Genomic DNA, 13,017 nt, shown 5'->3' on the forward strand with positions numbered 1-13,017 from the left:
GCAAGACACAACAGACATCAACACACTTCATAAAATGCTGTGAAGTCTTAAGTAATGATGTTTTCACGAGTAAATTCACGGATTCTTTCACTAAGAATATGTTTTAATCTAATTTTTTAGCTCCGTTTCATTATTTTCATTACCATCATAATTTTCTTGACGTCCCACAGAGATTAATGTTCTTAAGTGTTGCCCTCAGTTCATTCAAATTCGAGACAGACTGAGAGAACACCTTTTATAATGCAGTAACTTTGTCTAACACTTCTGTTTCCATGATGTCATGAATTCCTGATTTGATTTTCGGCATTGCTCTTCATATATGGAGCTTTAAAAGAAGATTCGATAAAATTATGGACGAGGATGATGGATGGAAGTAAGTAGCTTTGCCTCACTACGTCTTGCAGCTTTTTTTTTTTATGTACCTTTGTTCTTATATCACGCAGATCAAATGAAGGAGTGGCTGTCAACTTGCAGGTGATCGTCTTTGCAGTACCTCCTTCCCACTGAGTCCTGCCTTCCCTGACTCCTGCGACACCCTCACTCTTATATCCCAGTAACACACCCGTCACTCACCTCACTACTACCTATCCCATTACATTACCACCTGTGCCATCACTTATTACTTTTCTCTTTGCCCATCTATCAACACCTCACCACCCTGCCTTTAGCTCCCCATCACCTCCCCACTCCCTTCCCCATCACCTCCCCAACAATAGCTTCCCTCCTCCCACGTCTCAAGGAACGCACATTACCTCTCTTTAATCTTCCTCACTGAAGGATGGAGGAAAAGTTTACCATTAATTTTTTTCATCCAAACTTGTGACCTCAACACCACCGCCACCACCACCACCACCACCACCACCACTGCTATCAACATTTTTACTCCTTTAGCAGTTTATTACAGGGAAGAAAGTGTCAAAGTGAAGGGTCTACAGGGAGGAAAGTGGCAGAGGGAAGGGTCTACAGGGAGGAAAGTAGAAGGGGAGGAGTAGAAAGAGAACAGTGACTGGGGGAGGTGGTACAGGGAGGGAAGTAGCAAATGGAAGGGTCTACATGGAGGAAAGTAGCAGGGGAAGGGTCTACAGGGAGGAAAGTGACAGGGGGGGGAAGGGGAAGGATCTGCAGGAAGAAAAGTGGCCAGCGGTGAAGATGGAAAAAAGTGAAGCAGGATTTGGAAGATTGAGGCTACGGGTGAGCGGGGCAGGATGGTGGAGGCACGAAGGGGAAAGAGTTACCAACAGCTGTATAGGTTCAGAAGAGAGTGACAAGCCAGGAACGTGAGAAGTAACTGGAAACAGAAAACAATGTGCATTTTTTGAGACTGGAAGCTTTGGTGTGTCTTCTGAAAGTTTTGTTGCTTCTGACTAGAAAACCTCTGACGTGCAAAGAAACTAAAGGGAAAATGAAGAGCTACGGCAGTATTCCAGAAATTAGGGAACCCAGGGAAAGGAGAAACAAGGGAGATGTATTTATATAGAGAGAAAGGAAGAAATTTGAGCGCCGTAATAGGAAGTACCAAATCACTTAGCATCATCAGCACCATCACCACCAACACCAGCGGCAGCAGCAGCACCCGTCCCAGCACAGCGGAGTGAAAGTTGTTAATTTGCGACAGGAGACCATCCAGTAGGACATGAATATTGCAAACCTGCTTCTCTATGCATTGCCTCTCCTCGTGACCGTTTCCGGATTTACTTACTGAATAATGGCTAACTTTTTCTTCTTCATGTTCAAGTATTACTAGTCTAGAGCACCTGGTACAGTATTATCACTTAGAATCACATGCGATAACTTAAAGAAAGGTTAGTTTGGGGCACACGCTACAGTTCCGCTTTGACTTGGCATTCATTTCCGTCTCCTTGGCCTCTAAGCTGAAGATGGCACTCCTCACCCCAGAAAAACGTCAACTGAGACATAACTGTTTCCATAAGTTACCTTTCCAAGATTTGCTCTGTCTCTAACCTACCGACGAACGTGAAGGAAAGATGAATCGGTGAACAGTGCACGGACTTCCTGAATCACAAATGGAACCCATGGAAGTGTAGGCCGGTGTGCTATCCACTGCACCACAAAGCCGCTTGGTATCATGAATATTGTCTCAGAATACCAGGTAACAAAGATGATTAACTATTGTCGTTTTGAAAATGCCGAGCAAGTACGCTAGGTGATGTATGTGGAGGAAACGAGGAGTGGAGTGAAGTGACCTGGTACAATGGAACCATGCGTACTTTGGGGTCCGCGGGGCCTCTAAGCGCATGGGTTCGAATCCTGTCCACGGTCCGAGTGTAGGTTGGGCTTCCTCACTCAGGGCAACGGTTGTCTAGCAGGTGGGCTTTGAGATAAGAGGTACCCCAAAAAGTATCCCCTTTAGCCCATGAATTTCCGTGAAAAGCTCACATTGTATAAAAAAAAAGGATTTCCTACCAGTAAAGGGATGAATGAACAAGCTTGAAAATATTACTACAGACTGTAGTTAAAGTTTGCAAGGGTGTTATTACGATTCCAATGTTAAAAAAAAAAAAAATGTGTAGTGGACCTGACCTCAATTAATTGAGCCTCACGTCCCCACCTCCCCACCACGGCGCTATCAATAACTCAGAGGCCGAAGTGTCTGCCAAGCCTCTGTTACTGTCTCATGAAGTTATTGGGACTGCAGATAAAAAAAAATGAAGGGACTTAAAAGTGTAATCTAATTTGTTGCCAATGTCAGTGTAACACGATCTCATCTGACTGAACAAGAACGAAACTACTGACATTAGAATATCTTTAAGTACTAACCAGTCTTTCAGCATCAATGGCGCTTTAAAACTTTACTTCAATTGTGTACTAACGTATACATTTCATTTTCTTTTATAAATGAGGAGTTTACACTGTACGTACAATAAAGTAATTTACCTGATAGAGAGCACGATGGTGTTGACATGCTTTCCTGAAACATTGTAGCACGTGGTATAGCAAACTTATATAGCAATATTTCAATAAACTTCTGGAGAAAGCACATCGTATAGGGGAAAAGAATGACAAAACAAGATGAAATGAACACAGAAGCAGGAGAATTAAAATAGGGATACCTTTAAATCACGTCTGTGGAAGGTCCATATTCCCAAACGACTGACCATCTTATCCACATAAACTGCAACAAACTCTCAATAAATGCTACAATGGAGAGAGAGAGAGAGAGAGAGAGAGAGAGAGAGAGAGAGAGAGAGAGTTAATGATGAAAGCAATGACTGAACGGCCAGCAAAAGACAACCATAATTTTCTCACTATCAACACGCATCATATTAATCAATAATGAAACGACCACCGGCAGCTACATGTAGCTTCGTCTTATAATTTGTTGTCTCTCTTTCCATCAATTCAAATAAGATTCAACATTCCCGCCGCCAGTATCAGAGAAAGGAGCGATGAACCAATACACCCTCTCTCCACGGCAGCCAGACGACTACTGAGGGCTGAGGCTAACCGAGCAGAGAGTACAGTGTTGGGATGCGCAAACTCGATAAAATGCCTCTTAGTTTCGCCCACTCCCGCCAGAGCGCGCCACACAACACGTGAGTAGCGGGACATCCTGACGTGAACAACATGACGGCCGGTAGCGTGAAGGATTCTGTCTCTCTCTTGCCCTTCGTCTGTGTGCTGTTAAGAGTAATTTTGTCTCATTGATAGAAAATACACAGAATTGTCTTACTAAATTTGCACTATTACTTTTATACTTTTTTTTCTTTATTTATTTGAAGCAGAAATAAAATTGTTTCTATAAGGGAATGTTTATCTCACCTTTCCTCTTTGTTGTTCACGGATTCATTTTGTTTCAGTGAAAAGATATATCTAGAATTTTCTTGCCAAACGTACCTTTTTTTTTGTATGTGTGTGTGTGTGTGTGTGTGTGTGTGTGTGTGTGTGTGTGTGTGTGTGTGTGTGTGTGTGTGTGTGTGAAGAGAAGAAATTTAGTTTGTTGCAACGAGAAAAGATGATTTATTTTCGTTATACATGTAAAGTTCTCTGAGTAAAACGTACATTTTTTTAAAGGAGACAGAATAAAAAATAAGATTGCTTAAATGAGAGAAAGAAAATGTAAGAGATATTTTCTCAGTTCACATAGAAGCACAGTTACTTTTCTATCGGAATTTTCACTTTTACATTTCATTTATTTATTTATCTGTCTATTTTTAGAAAGCAGAAATAAAATCATTTTCCTTAACTATTTTTCAAGCATCAGCTCCCTATGAAGAAGAAGCAGAAGCGTCATGGCGAGGAGTCAAGGCACTCAGGGAACGCTAGGAGGACGTAGTGAAGTGGCCAACCATTCGCATGTCGCTTTGTTCCCACCTGAGACTCACACGACCATCAAATTAATTAATAAAAAAAATGAAGATTGAAGTGGAAGTTCGTATAAGTTCGAGTCTCAATAAAGTTCACGGTGGTTCCTCGCGGCGGCATAAATTCGAACTTGTTCTTCCTCCTGACAGATTGAGGCCAGGTCAGAACACGCCACCCTGGACACCTCGCTCGTGCACTCTTGTCTTGCTACAGAAGGCATTGTGTCTCCGCCAGTTCCTCCTCCCATGGAGAGAGAGAGAGAGAGAGAGAGAGAGAGAGAGAGAGAGAGAGGGGGCGGTCATTGATCTCATTCATCATCACCTACATCTGCTACGTAACGTCTTCTCTTTCTCCTTCTCCGCCTCTCCTCCCAATAATATATGTCTCTGTGTCTCTCTCTCTCTCTCTCTCTCTCTCTCTCTCTCTCTCTCTCTCTCTCTCTCTCTCTCTCTCTCTCTCTCTCTCTCTCTCTCTCTCTCTCTCTATATATATATATATATATATATATATATATATATATATATATATATATATATATATATATATATATATATATATATATATATATATATATATATATATATATATATAATGCTATTTAACGATTTACAAATCTGAAAGAAGCGGTGACAGAAGGTCGATGGTGGAGAAGCGAGCGGCGGAAACGAGAAAAAGTGGAGATTGAGTTGATGATTGATCTAATTTCGGTTCCAGTTTATATTAATCGCTGCCTGAGACTCTTCCATTACTGAGACCGATGAAGGGAAGCGGTGAGGAATGGAGAGGCTGTTTATGGATGGAAGGGGAAGCACAGGAAACGAGAAGGATTGATAGAGTGGATGATTACACACAAAAACAATTATGTAAGTGAATTGGCAAAGGAACTAAGGATCGCACATTTAGTAGAAAGAGAAAAGCGATGGAAACGTAAGATCCAGAATGAAGAAAGGAAAAGACATACAAGGAAGGAAACTGTATTGGAGAATGACGAAGCCTGGTGGAGGAGACGCGGTGATGTGGTTGGTGGACAGAAGGAAAATTTCGCTGTAAGATTCGCTCTCCTTTTGAAAATTGATTCACTTGTCCAATCTTTCCATGAAGGTTTTGTGTGGGCGGCGGGTTGGCTGACGATGCGACCAGATTGAAATTGTAAAGCAAGGAAAGACGCGGGAGGAAGACCAACAAAGGGCAACGATACTGTGATTGTCTACATTAGATCTCATGTCAGGAAATGCGTTGTATTATATCCACCTATTAGAGAAGCCAATAAAAGAGAGGCTGGAAACGAGAGTGCCTACCGCTAGCTTAGCCAAAAATCACAGAATAACTCTCTTAGACGACTCTTAGAAGACTCAAAACGACAAACTATAAAAGCTGTTTAAGTTAGAGATGAGATGTGATGCTGGGTTCTAAAGGGATGGAACTTTAAGAATCATGAGGGGAGTGAGATCTTCTGCTATCTGGAGAACATGTTTAGCATGATTCCAGGCAGATCAATACAGCGCATGAAATGAGTAGTCTTTGTGGGCACCTCTCAGGCATGACGTGAGAACAGGATGTGTTAATGCAAGGTTTGGAAGATTTAGGTCGAGAGGAAGAGTGAGGAGTGTATGCCACCACGCCAGACACTATAACACAGACGAGTCTCCATGGAGAATCAGCATAATACCTCCTCAGGTCTCCCGAATTAGCAGAGGCAAAATGGCAGAGGCATCTCCATTTTCGGGGATCCTGTAGAGGTATTTAAATGACTGGACAAAATGAGGTTGGGATTAGGAATGCCTAACATTTTTACACACCATTTTATTTCCATTGTGTATAACATGACCGTACCATTTCAATGTGTTACTCTGAACCCATTCCACTACTGCAAACTACACATCAGCGGCACAAACTCTCATCCCTCATGCTCCACATATCAAACAATTAGAGAAGGCAATAAAACTCGTTCAGTACAAATGGCTCAGCAAACAATGGCAGGAGTCAGCCGTACATGAATGAAGGAATCAGGTGAGGCAGTGGAAGGAACACGGCAACGCAAACAGGACTGGAAACATTGAGCTAACACTGGACTGTGTTGACAAAGTGTTCCGAGCAAACATTTCTGGGAGACAGTGGGTGTTTTGTCAACCTGCCGGAATGATTTACACGAGGTCGCCAGCTCAAATGTATCGTGGAGAACTTTTGTCTTCCTCTTACTTACTGTCTGCAAACAACAATAACTATCTTCCTGAGTTTTGTGGACGAGTGATGTAATTCTCTCCAGGACAAGAATTGATATAATTTTCTGAAAGGCCATTCTTTTTCTTTCCACTTAGAGTCTGCAAACACCAATGATTATCCTCCATGTCATGTAACTCTCAGCAGGACAAGTGATACAATTCTCCACATCCTCTAAAATTCACATCCCTTTTCACTTCACGGTCCACAAACAACAATAATTATTTGTGTTTTATGTCCAAGAAATACAATTATCTCTACGACCAGAAATAACATAACTCTTTACAAAACAAGGAGTGATGGAATTCTGAACAGCATGAGAAGTGACTGAATGACGTTAGGAAGCTGTCAGTTGCAGTAAATGGATTAATTTCAAGGTGGCTTTTGGATGCAGCGAGAGAAGACATGCTTGTAATGAGTATGCTGGGGAAAGGCGCAGACGAAAGGCGCAGATGACCGAGAGTGCAGGAGAAACTTGACCCGCTGTGGCGACCCTATGACCGAAGCAACACAAAGAAGATGAAGAGGAGGAGGAGAAGGAGGAGGAGGAGGAGGGGAGGAAGAGACCGTTTGCGTGGGAGCTCTATTGCACTTTGCCGAAATGGAGTCGCGGTTGAGTGAGGTAAGTGAGGCGCCGCGGTATCGGAGTGTGCGCCTCGCTGATGATGATTTTCAGGCGCCTCTTGCTATTGATGGTGATGGTGGTGGTGGTGGTGGTGGTGGTGGTGGTGGAGGCTGTATCGTGTGGCTACGCTTTAAGTCATAAATCATACTCCTCTTCATCGATATTTCTCCACCCAATGGTCTCCTGGTAATATTTTTTTTTCTCTCTCTCTCTCTCTCTCTCTCTCTCTCTCTCTCTCTCTCTCTCTCTCTCTCTCTCTCCAGTTAATGATCTAAATTCCACTAGTTCAACGTGTAGTGTAAAAAATTTGCGAGTGAGTAATAATTTGAACCATGCCAAATATAACACTATGAAGGACACGATGCTGCAACATGAGGAGGAAAATTAACCACCCTGCCAAGAGAGAGGTTTCCATAACGCCCGCTTGAGACAGACAGATTAGAGACAAACCCGTCAAGAAACAAGAGTGAGAGGGAATTTCGTCAACCTATTACTGTTTTATGGTGGTTTATTCAGCACGTGTAGCCAATTGCTTGTTCTGCATCTCTTACTCCCCATTCTTGATCATATTCGCCCCTCATGACAACTCACAGGAAAAGAATAACGCACACTCTCTTCTGCCGGGTAAATTCATCTGATATAGCCTTCTTCCCACACACAAACTTCTTAACTCACTCTCATCTGCCGAGTAAATCCATCTCAAATAGTATACTTCCCCACACATTCTTAACACACTCTCTTCTGCCGAGTAAATCCATCTCAAATAGCCTTTTCCCACACACTCTTCGTCTCTACACTTGCCACTCAGACCACGTAAATCTCGCCTCTATGCCAGTAAATAACAGCTAGCCAGACCATCCCAGCCACAGCCAACAAGAGACAACACATAGCGGAGTAAGAAGCACCAGAACGGAGACAAAACCTAACAAGTATACCAAATAAAGACACTAAACAAACACCAACGCTTCTCAGACTTTCTTCTTCAGTGAAAGTAAATCCAGGAGACTGAGCGAACCACGAAAGACGAGACGAAGAAAGTAAGAAGGTTAGTATTAAGGCAGAGTTGTTTTTAGTGTTTTTTTTTTCTATTGGATTTTTTGGCAATCTTATTTGGTCTTTGGTTTGAGTTTAGTGGTATTTTATTCTCTGTTAGGTATGTACAACGCTAAATTCTTCATTGATAGTGTTTCATGGCATTTATCGTTAGTTTGTAGCTTGAATTTGGTGGTACTTCAATCTCAGTTTTTCTTTTGATTTATTTCCACCATTTAGGCTTTTCACGAGAATTTAAGGGCTAAAGGGGATACTTTTTGGGATACCTCCTATCTCAAAGCCCACCTGCTAGGAAACCGTTGCCCCGAGTGAAGAAGATCAACCTACACTCGGACCGTGGGCAGGATTCGAACCCGTGCGCTTGGAGACCCCTCGGACCCCAAAGCACGCATGGTTCCACTGCACCACGGGGCCCCCTTTAGGTATATACAACGCTAAATTCTTCATTGATAGTGTTTGATGGCAGTTATTGTTGGTCTTTGGCTCGAATTTGGTAGTAGTTCAATCTCTGTTAGGTATGAATAACGCTAAAGCCTTCATTGATAGTGTTTCATGGCAGTTATTGTTGGTCTTTGGCTTGAATTTGGTGGCACTTTAAGTTCTGTTAGGTATGCATAGCGCTAAACTCTTCAACTATTCCTACACCTGATCTCGCTAACCATAGATTCATTAGCACACCTCACAAGATCATCACTTCAATACATCTCTCGTTGAATCACTAGCGCTGTTACATGTTTTCAGGTCACAACACATCCACTATCACGAATCACCAATCACCATCACCACCTCTATCTAATGCTCCTACCATCACCACCACCATCATCATCATCATCATCTCAACCTCCACTATCACTCATCACTACCATGACCACTAACTACCACCATCACCACCACCATCACCAGCGCGACCTGGATAGCGCAAACCGAACATTAATTAAGGTCGCCGACGTTAAGAAGATTAGAGTAAAAAATTAGATGGTCTTAATGGCGGGAACTTGCCGTCAACTCCTTTATGGGGGCTTATCTCTGTGTGTGTGTGTGTGTGTGTGTGTGTGTGTGTGTGTGTGTGTGTGTGTGTGTGTGTAATTCACCTCGGTCGTCTGCTGGTCACCCAGCCAGTCTTCCCATTACGGAGAGACCTCAGAGCTCATAGACCGATCTTCGGGTAGGACTGAGACCACAGCACACTCCACACACCGGGAAAGCGAGGACACAACCCCTCGAGTTACATCCCGTACCTACGTACTGCTAGGTGAACAGGACCCACACATTAAGAGGCTTGCTCATTTGCCTCGGCGCTTACCGGGACTCGAACCCGGCCCTCTCGATTGTGAGTCGAGCGTGTTAACCACTACACTACGCGATGTGTGTGTGTGTGTGTGTGTGTGTGTGTGTGTGTGTGTGTGTGTGTGTGTGTGTGTGTGTGTGTGTGTGTGTGTGTGTGTGTGTGTGTGTGTGTGTGTGTGTGTGTGTGTGTGTGTGTGTGTGTGTGTGTGTGTGTGTGTGTGTGTGTACTCGTTTACGTTATTCATGTTTTAAGATAACTATTATTTCTTTCTTATTTTTTGTCATTCTTTTTCCTCCTTGGACATTTCCCTTTTTTTTTCTCTCCCTTCTCCTATTCATTTTCATCCTTCCATATCTCCTCTCTCTCTCTCTCTCTCTCTCTCTCTCTCTCTCTCTTATCCCTTCTATATATAATTCTCTTCCTCCTCACCTCTTCACTCTCACTTCTCTTCCTCCTCCTCCTCCTCCTCCTCCTCCTCCTCCTTCTCCTCCTTTTCAACTACCACATGTCTTTCACTTTTACTCCTCCTCCTTCTCCTCCTCTACCTCCTCCTACTCCTTCTTCTCCTCCTAGTCCACTACCAAACGTCTTTCACTTTCATGCTAACAGAAACCACATAGTATGGGTCAAAAGGTCTACTGCTGTTGGTTCTTCATTTGTGTTCTCTTGTGTATGAGCTTCTATGTATTCCAGTGTGTTACTCCTTCCATTTCTTTCCCTTACCACATCCTCAGCCTCCTCTCCTCTCGATGGCAGGGGAGTGACAAGCGACGTCTCTCCTGCCACCATCCTGGACGAAAGTATTCCTTGTTTTCAATTTCCTGGTGACATGAGGAGATGAGACCAGCACACGCCGCCACCCCGACACATCGCCTTACCTGAAGATCGGCTCAGGTGTTTGAAGCAGCTGAGAGTAAAGCCTAGGATGACACCTGCTTCAGCCGCGTCCACCTGATGTCGCTGCTGATACTACTGCTGTTACTGGTGGTGGTGGTGGTGGTGGTGCTATTGTGTGTGTGTATGTGTGTGTGTGTGTGTGTGTGTGTGTGTGTGTGTGTGTGTGTGTGTGTGTGTGTGTGTGTGTTTCCCTGGTTCAAATATGTGTATTGATATAACAAAAGTCTTCACTGTATTCCAGCAGATTTAGGGCTTCACTCATTCATTTTCTGGAAATAATTGCTTTCAAAACTTTTCAATTCAGTTTCAACATACATTTTTTTCCCGATACGGCGTGAAGCACCACCATGAATTTCCTGCCAATTGGACACAAAATTGTAATATGCCTTTGTTCTTGCACCAATAGAAACTCTGGCTCGATGAAAATTCCAGAGGTTATGTTTTGTAAAGGAAGGGAGAGTGTGTTAGACGGAGGTGCTTCATTGTATTTTTGTGTTGGAAGTAGTGAATGACTGAGTGGTGGTGAGGATGGTGGGCGGGAGAGAGCTGGTAATGGGAACTATGTGGAACTTGGAAGGAATGAGTAGCACGTAAAGATGGAGAGAAGGACGGAAGAACTTGGTAACTGAGGAGGACTGTGTGGAAAGACTGATCAGGAAAGGTATTCTTAGGGTCAACATATGGCAGGACTGACAGAGGAATGAAAGAAATGCAAACAAATAACATAGACACACTTAAAGAAAAGAATGGTGGACCTGGAAAGGAGAAAGAGAACGTGAAAATATCAGACGAGTTTTATTGACGTGATATGAATGAGATAGACAAGCGACAGTAGAGGATGCTAGAGGAAGCCTTTGTTCTGCAGTGGAACCAGAGGAAGAGATGACGGGAAGGCAGAGAAGAGGTTAGTGAGACAATGTGTAAATGGAATAGGCAAAGGACAAGCAAATGTGGTAAAAAAATATTTCGTCTTCAATCACAAGCAAACCATCCTGACCTGGCACAAGGAAACTCTCGTCGCCTCTTTCGTAGTGAGGTTTGGGAGAGACGCGGGTCGAACACAAGCCGAGCCTGTGTCCTCGTGGCAGTGTGGCTTTAGTGCGGTACGGCGGTGTGACGTGGAGGGGCTGGGTTGGGGATCTGTGAGGGTCTTGCTGAGAGGGGCGGGACAAATCCATATCCAAGCCACCCTAACCTTGCACAATGGAGAAGTTCCTTCCCTTTCGACCCTTGGCGTGAAGTGGCGCCGGGACGCTCCTCTGATTCACGACCAAGGAATGCCCGCTCGCCCTTGACCGCCACGCTGCTCTTTGTGGCGCGAATCTGCTCACGGTCGAAAGATGACGGGAGGACCTGCCGCCTCAGCTGTATTAGGGCCGCGGAATGAGATAGGTTGTGTCGAGATGGTTACGTAAACTTGTACACCTAACCTAGCCTAACGTTACCTAATAGTTCCAAGATTTAGTGCCCTTGCTCTATTGGAAGTCTCGGAATTGGATGGGTTGCGTCGTGTTGCTTACATAATTTAATGCAGAAGTTAAATGAAGTTGGTGATCTAATCTGATGTATGTAGATCAACAATCTCAACTTTATATTGGGCGTGCTGGGTTTGCACATTGGATCATGCTAGCGTAGATTACATCGCCGAATCTTACGTAACCTAGCCTTAAGTAACCTAGTTTTTCTTGTCGAGGAGAAGGGAAGGAGAAATAATTACGGACTGTTTCGGTTGTCTTTTTCCTCTGAGGTTTTTCTCCCATAAGAGTTCAAAACCTATGCCCCTATCGATCTGCAAAACAGTTGAGATTATTCTTGTCCATGTGATCGTGTTTGCTGCTCCTCGCATGATTCAGAGCAACACAAAGCCTCACAAGTCATAGATAACTTTTTTTTAGTATGTAAGAAGGACAACCGGCCAAGGGCAACAGAAAATGTGATAAAAAGGCCCACTAAAGTGCCGGCCCCTTAAAGGTGAAAAAGAAAGGGACCTCTTGGTTATTATAATAGTCATGATTTTTTTTTCCAATTGTAAATCATGAATGAAGATTGTATGTGTGTGTAAATGCATGTAGTTTTGTGTGAAGAAAGAGAGATGTCTTTGAAGATAGGCTGTGACTGCGCCCTTGTGTTGTGAGACACATAAACGTTCAGTGAGGTCACAACTGACTTTAATGATAAGTTCACAGCATCCCCTGAACCAGTGCTATTACACTTCACTGGGAGTAATTATCGTTTCGGGAGGTATCTACTGCCTCCTCCTTCACCTTCACCAATACAGCAATGCCCTCGGTGGCCCCAGCGCATCTCTGCGGGGAAACGCGAGGGTGAGTGGCCCCACGGCATGTCCTCAGCGCCTGGCAGCCTCGCAGGTCCCCGGGCGCTGCTCAGTAACTCCACTTTAACTGGTTCCCGCCTCCCGCCTCCACTCTTGTGTGTTAAAATGTAAAGCCGTTAATACTGTTCATTTTAAGCCTATTTCCTCGCTAAACCAAACTATTTCCCTCTCGTTAAGCCCGTTCATTGCCTCACTATCATGGTCCTCCCGCCTCACCACCATCACCACCACCACCACCATCACCACCACCACCACCACCACCATTACTACCACCAC

Source organism: Portunus trituberculatus, chromosome 20, assembly GCF_017591435.1.
Source record: "Portunus trituberculatus isolate SZX2019 chromosome 20, ASM1759143v1, whole genome shotgun sequence".
NCBI lineage: Eukaryota > Metazoa > Arthropoda > Malacostraca > Decapoda > Portunidae > Portunus > Portunus trituberculatus.